This window comes from Cebus imitator, unplaced genomic scaffold, assembly GCF_001604975.1.
Source record: "Cebus imitator isolate Cc_AM_T3 unplaced genomic scaffold, Cebus_imitator-1.0 Scaffold262, whole genome shotgun sequence".
NCBI classification, from domain to species: Eukaryota; Metazoa; Chordata; class Mammalia; order Primates; family Cebidae; genus Cebus; species Cebus imitator.
Genome location: NW_016107577.1, coordinates 352,622 through 359,789, shown reverse-complemented (window position 1 = coordinate 359,789; position 7,168 = coordinate 352,622). Strand labels below are relative to the sequence as shown.

Below are 7,168 nucleotides of genomic sequence, written 5' to 3'. Positions count from 1 at the left end.
CAATACATTTTTAGGTGCCAAACTCTTTAACTTCTCCTTAAAATAAATGTCTTCTAAAAAAAAATAAAAAAAAAAAATAAAGAAAGGCTTTAGTTAGAATAGTAATTTTCAACCTTGGCTCTGTAGTCAAATTATCTGAGGAGCATTGAAACCTACCAGTGCTCAGGCCCCAGCTAGGTGATTCTGCTTTAATTAGTCTGGTATGGCAACTTGGGTATTTTAGTTTTTAAAAATCCTCAAGATGATGCTAATGCTAGGCAACAACTGAGAACCACTGGTTTAGATTTCATTTGTACTGGGCAGAGGAAGATGCATACAGGCAGAAAAGCTGGAAGATACAAAACAAATAGCTCGGGAGAGTCATTCTCCATTCTAAGTATGATCCTTGACCAGCAGCATCAGCACCACCTGGGAACTTGTTATAAATGCCAGTTCTCAAGTTCCATCCCAAACCACCTCAATTAGAAACTCTTGGGTGGGGCCCACAGTCAGTTTCAACTAACCCTCTAGGTGACTGTGAGGCTCGCTTAAGCTTGACTTGGACTTGAACAACGTTTATGGAAAGGGAGTGTGAGATAAAGGTATAAAACTTGAACATAACAAGCTGATGTCAACCCTCCTGATGGTACTATTGAGATGTACCACAATAACCAGTACTCCAAGGTGGAATGCACTCCTCTCTAATCTTACCATATCTTTCTTATCTGTTTGAAATTGTAGCACAGATGAAATATATGTCATTCATGCAGGGGCAGAGGACTTCTGGAAGACGCTTTTGTGGTAGAATCTGCACTTTTCTTCTAAGTGGACCCGTTTCTGTATTCAGGAGGGGATCTATCCTCCATGGCCACATGGGCCTTTGGCTGATGGAAAGGCTGGGCTTTGAGGAAGCTGCATACATAAGGTGAAAGAGGGTCCCCCAACGTCCCCTTCTTGCTTCTCGTTCCCACCTAAGCCAGGACTTTGGTTGGCTGGGTCCCTGAGGCTACTCACAGAGTGGCCAACTGATGCCACTCAGTAGAGAAAGTCTTTGCCGTATGCTGAGTAAAGACCCCACTGATGTGTAGCAGTGGTGCTTCATGTTTTGCCAGTCAGAGGTGTTCTGTTACCTGGGAGGCTGATGTGCACACTACTGCATTCTCCTCTCTTCCTGATCTTCATTATATGGGCCAAACTCCCCGGAATGGAGGAGCTGAGTCCTTGCAGGATGCTGAGCATTTTTGAGGGTCACAGAAGTGTTTCCAAGATTGGTGCAAGCTCTTCACGAAGAGGTTTGTAGACCAAAGGGGCTTTATCCATCAAGTCCAGTGATTCTCAAATAATGCAATTTTGCTTTCAGGGTGGGGATTAGGGGGAATTTGACAGTGTCTGGAGACATTTTTTGGTTGTCACACCTTTGGGGAGCAGTGCTACTGGCATCTAGTGAGTAGAGGCTAAGGATACAGCTCAACATTCTACAAAGGACAAAATGGCAATTCACAACAGATAATTATTAGGCCTCAAATGTCAAAAGTTCCAGTGTTGAGAAACCCTGACCTAGTCTAAAGCCCTTATTTTTGAAATGAGGCAGCTGAGGCTCACATAGGTGAAACGCCATTCTAAAGGTTGCACAGAAAGCATCAAGTCAGGATGAGGCTCCTGATTTCCCAACTACCAGACTGCATTGCTCAACAGTTTCATCTCTGGCAGGGACAGTGTTTCCTCCATTGCAGCTACCACTTATTTTGTGCCTACTAGGTGCCAGGCAATGAGCTAGACTCTTCATTTATTACCCCTTCATAACACACACCTTCATGTGGGCACGACTATCCCTAGAAGGGGCTCATTCTGTGCATGCAAAACAACTATATGAAAAGTGTTGTAGGCCATTAGGAAAGCAAAAATGATCACAACAGAGACTGAAACTTAGTTCTTGGCCTGGGAGCTTACATTCAAGTTGTGGAGAAATGATATATTGGAAAATAATGATCATCTAACTTTTTACTTAAAGCCCATGATAATAACCAAAAACTTGTCCCAAGGCACCACAAGATAAATTTTTTAAAGCGTATATGAAAATTAAGAATCAGGAGAGGGAGCTGACCATATGCCTTAGCATTGTGGGAAGGCTGAACTGGTCAAAGACAATTATTTATGTGTATTATGAGTGAGCACTATCCTAGATCCCGCATATAAATGATCAATGAGACATATAATGTCTCTGGCTCAAGTGGCTTATATTCTTGTCAGGAGAGTCAGACAAGAGAGAAATATATATATATATATATATATATATATATATATATATATATACACGTATTTCTAAATTACAAATTGTGACCAATTGAAACATCACTAAGGTAGCTAAAAGGACATCTTTGAGGGGGTAACATTTTAGTGGAACCCTGAAGGACACAAAGAGGCCACTTTAAGGACATAAAAGGGGTACAAGGCCTTAAGGCAGGAGAAAGCATGGCATATTCTAGGGACTAATGGAAAGCTAATGTGAGCCAGAGAGGCGTATAATAAAATTCAGGAGGTGGGGGGCCATCATGGTAGGGAGTTTACATTTCATTCTACCATGAAAAGAGCAAATTAGGCTGATGAAACATAGGATGGATGAAGACCTAGATAATGCTTGGAGAATGAGGGATGTTGCAAAGGAGAAGGTAACTGAAATTTCCAGGAACATTTAAAAGTTGTTTCTACCTTGGCCAAATTAAACGACCATTAGCATTGATCTATTCCATTCATTGAATTTTTTACTTAAATTACTCACGCACATTTAAACCTGCTAACTTCATAGTGTCCATGGTGGCAGTAAAGCTTAAATCTTATATAGAGATAAGTAGATGGTTAGCTGGGAGGCAAAATGGAGGTCTCGGGCTAACACATCCTGTGGCTCAATGCACTTTTCAGCATGACAGGTTCTCAGTGACATGGAAGACTAATTGCTCTAATTACTCCATTTTCTTTCTCTTTCTAATTAGGTCAGGACGTCTGATAATCTGTATATTTTGTCATATTTTCTGTTTCATAGATTTTTTAAAGTATTTTCTTGTTGGAGTCACTCATATGTGTCTAATAATTTTGATTGGTAGTCCTGTTGCTGTCTACATTGCCGTGGCCTTGGTGATCTCAGATTTGCTTTGATTTAAAATCATATCTCATTAATTATGTTGAGTTATCTTTTGGAAGAGTTAATTTAAAGGCCAAAAGCAGCATCATTAAATAATTGGGGGCTTGTTAACTGCTTCCAGCTTGAAGCCAGCAAGCCTTGCGAATTATAGTGGTATGATGAGTGAGCAGATGCCTCTGTGGCATTGTCAAAATAGTTGCCTAGACTGTCTCTGGTTGTTTTCCTGTCTTTGAATAAAGGAAAAGTTTTTGGAAACTGAGTAATCTTGGAAGCTAAAAATACTGAAGAACCCAATATATATTGGCGCTTTTACAAAGTTGTCTTACTTTATTTTATTATTATTATTATTTTTGAAATGAAGTCTCACTCTGTCATCCAGGTTGGAGTGCATTGGTGTGATATCGGCTTACTGCAACCTCCGCCTCCGATGTTCAAGCAATTCTCCTGTCTCAGCCTCCCGAGTAGCTGGGATTACAGGCGTGTGCCACCATGCCTGGCTAATTTCTGTATTTTTAGTAGAGATGAGGGTTTGCCATGTTACCCAGAGTACTCTCGAACTCCTGACCTCAGGTAATCCACCCGCCTTGGCCTCCCAAACAGCTGAGATTACAGGCGTGAGCCACACCCGGCCTAAGTTGTCTTACTTTAGACTTGCTGGCAAACACACTGAAATCCAGGTTATAGGCTATGATTTTTCAATAATTTACTACGTGACTTTAAAAAAAGTTGTTTCTCCTCCTGAGATTTATTTTCCTTTTGTTTTAAAACAAAGAAGTAGCATTGAATTATCTCTAAAGAAATTTTGCTTGAAATGCCATAGAGGATTCCATCACAGTGTTTGTCATGTACTAAATATTTAGGTAGCTGTTTTATGAGGCCAATGTTATGTCCATTGATACAACTTTTTAGAGTAAATCAAGAACTTTTATAGAGTTAATCAATACATTCTAAATATAGGAAAGATAAATAATTGACTTATTTAGTTCAAAAAATATATTAAAGGATACATTACATTGGACTTTTTTAATTCTATCAGATATTAAAGTTTACTATAGACTGGTTCTTTCTTTACCTCTAGTTTGAAATGGAAATACTGTATTTCTGTGAACATGAGTACGCTATGCCAAGTCAGCAGGCTTAAACTGTCAAACTCTCTTTTCTTACCATGACTGCTCCTTGACCCTGTCCTTGACCTGGGCAATGGCAGAACAGCACTGCTGCTGCTGAGAAACCAAACTTAGATGCAAGCTTGACCTCCTGATGGTTAGTCAATGGAACAACATTTGCAATGAGAACTAGCTCTTTTATAATTGGTGCTCATAACTATCATCCCACCACTAAAGTAACTTATTCTTATCACCTCTGTGTCTGAGTATGCCACCTGTCAGTGTCTGTGTGTCTGTGGATGTGTGGATTTGCATGTGTGCACTTGTGTCCTCCTACTCTACACTACTCCTGTGAGACTTTGGAGTCCTGAATGAGAGGGCTGTGTTTTCAAGGCTGGGGGCATGGGCTATATGGGCAAAATTTCCCCCAGAGGTCTGTTGTTTGGCAGCGGTTCTCATGGGGCTCTGCAGCCTTTCAAAAAGCATGGGGCTCCCAGATCCAGAAATAAATCATGAGCCACTTTTACCACCTTATGTGTATTGAAGAGTAAAGTTGAATCTCTGAAATCTCTGAAAGGAAGCTTTGTATAAATCTAATGTCTACCTAATCACTCGAATTTTTTGTCCACTACCAAGACTGGATAAATCTATTTTTGGGTACGGCAGCAGTAGTCACTGAATGAAAGGTGGACAAGTGGTTCAAATGAACAGTCACAAGAGTGGTTGTCAGAGGACAGAGGTCATGTGCAAGAAGGGAATGTACAAGATTGGGGAAAATGACAGAAAACATTGGAATAAGCCAGGGAAAAAAGAAGCCCATTATTTTTTCTTGTCTTGATGGGCTGGGTTCTTTGCAAGTCTCCTTTTCCCTTCCTAGACCTGATACCCCATGGATGCATTGCATCCTCATCACTTCCTTAGGGAATTAGAACAAAGCTACCCATCTGCCTTACTGCTGGAGTCCTGTCGGAAGTCCTCATTCATTCCTTCTGCTGTCAACTGCACATACGGCCACTCTCCTACTTGAGGGAGCCCTGGGAATAAGTGGATTTGATATAACAGTTTTAATTTTCCATCCAAAATATCTCCAATTTCAGTAATGTGTTGCCTATACAATGATTCTGGTTTAAAAATTCAGTGTTTCTAGCTCTTTTACCAACACAACATCAACCTACTTTTGATTGACTACTCTTTTTTTTCCACGTTTTGCTTGAATTGACTGACATTTGAGGTATTGAGTATAGACATCGTGAGACCCAAAGCTGACCCATTAACTCCCAGATGTTCACGATTTCCAAGGAAATGTTCTGTGCCTGTGCTTATTGCTTAGATGGCTCCTTAGACAGTCTCATCTTGGCCCCTTTTGCACTTGCTAAATTCAATTTGAAGAAAGAGCAGAAGACAGGGAGAATTTTGTGGAAAGCAATTATCCTGCACTTTTGTAACCTTCATGTTGTTCCCATCATGATGAATTTTGGGGTTAGCTCTTGTGTCAGTCAGCATGTAGCTTTCACTAGAATTTTGTTGTGTGTTACAGATAACCAGTTGTATCTAATTAAACAATAAAGACAGCAGTTCAAGGCATTTTCTGGGAATTAATGACCAGCTGGGAAAAGCTGATGGCTGGAGAGTCAGCCAAATGCTATTAGCTTCAGTCCACCATTAATCTCCAGAAATGCCCATTTGTGACATCATTGTTGGTATTGAACAATGAAAATGGAAGACAATTTACCGATATTTGTCACGTATTTCTGAATAACAAATTCCCTATGTATTGTCCAAAAGTCATTTTTTTCTCTTTTATCCTCCAATTGTCCTTCAGTCTTATAATAGGTTTTCTATACAGCAGTGGATGAAAATGGAATTTCTCAGTTTCTATATAATCGTGGGTGCTTCTTTTTTTAAAGAGTTCCAATTTGGGGAGTTTTATTTAAATATTTTGGATGGTAGAACTAGAATTTGTCTTCAGCTGTGATGCTGGAATTTGATGAGTGTCTGTATTATCATAACTATCTGCTCATGGCAGGAAATGGTTACAAATGTTTTGAATAGCAGCTGTTGCTAGCAAAGATGTGCATTCAACAACGAGATTCTAAGAAGTTATAGTCACATTCCTACTAGATTAAGGGAACTCTCTGCCAGAAAAAGCTATCGTGGTGTCTCTATATAATTTTTTTGATTGCTGCTGCTGAATGCAACAGGAAAATAAAAAGAGAACTGACTAAAATATTCATCAACTTCTTGCATAATTTAATGACTTATAAAGGAAGACAATTCCTCATAGAGGCAATCTATCAAGAACTTGTTCTAAACTCATAATACTAATTTAAAAGTTATGTTGGTTTTTATACCAATTTTCCCTTAACATGAAAGGAAGTTCTTAAAATCCCTTAAGATCTCAGCCAATGAGCTAGGAATGTTTTACTCAACACAGAAGCTTCAGATCCCATCTAAATTCAGCCGCCATTTGTTTATTTATTATTTTACAAACACCATGGCATTATTCACCACACAAGAAATTTGCTATTGGTATCAGTCCTCCTAAATGCATGTTAAGTGTATGCATTTCGGGGAGTAGAATTAGCTCATCATTAATCACAGCTTTGGAGTCACTGACTCACTTCTCTTAAATGAAATGGCCTCATTTGGAAGGGTGTGAAAGAAAAAAATTCATTCTGGGGTCAGTTCCCTGTTTCTGAAAATGCAGATCAAATTTGCACCTATTTTCTTGGAAGGTTTTCAGACTAGAGAATGTGGTCTTAGACTCTATAAAGGCAGATATCTTGCTTTTGCAGGGAATACAAATACTGTACTAGTGATACAAAAATACTAGTGATACAAAAACACTAGTGATACACTTAGGAATCTTATAAAGGGCGTAGAAAGAAAATGTGGACTGAGAGGAACCTGGTGTATATCTAAGGCCAAAATTATTAAACCAGGC

At 39.4% G+C, this 7,168-nt stretch overlaps 1 protein-coding gene across 4 annotated transcripts in view; it reads left to right on the top strand.

Moving 5' to 3' along the window:
* The window catches only part of FGF13 (fibroblast growth factor 13), a 585,375-nt gene that overhangs the window by 360,560 nt on the left and 217,647 nt on the right, over positions 1 to 7,168 (top strand). The window lies entirely within an intron of this gene.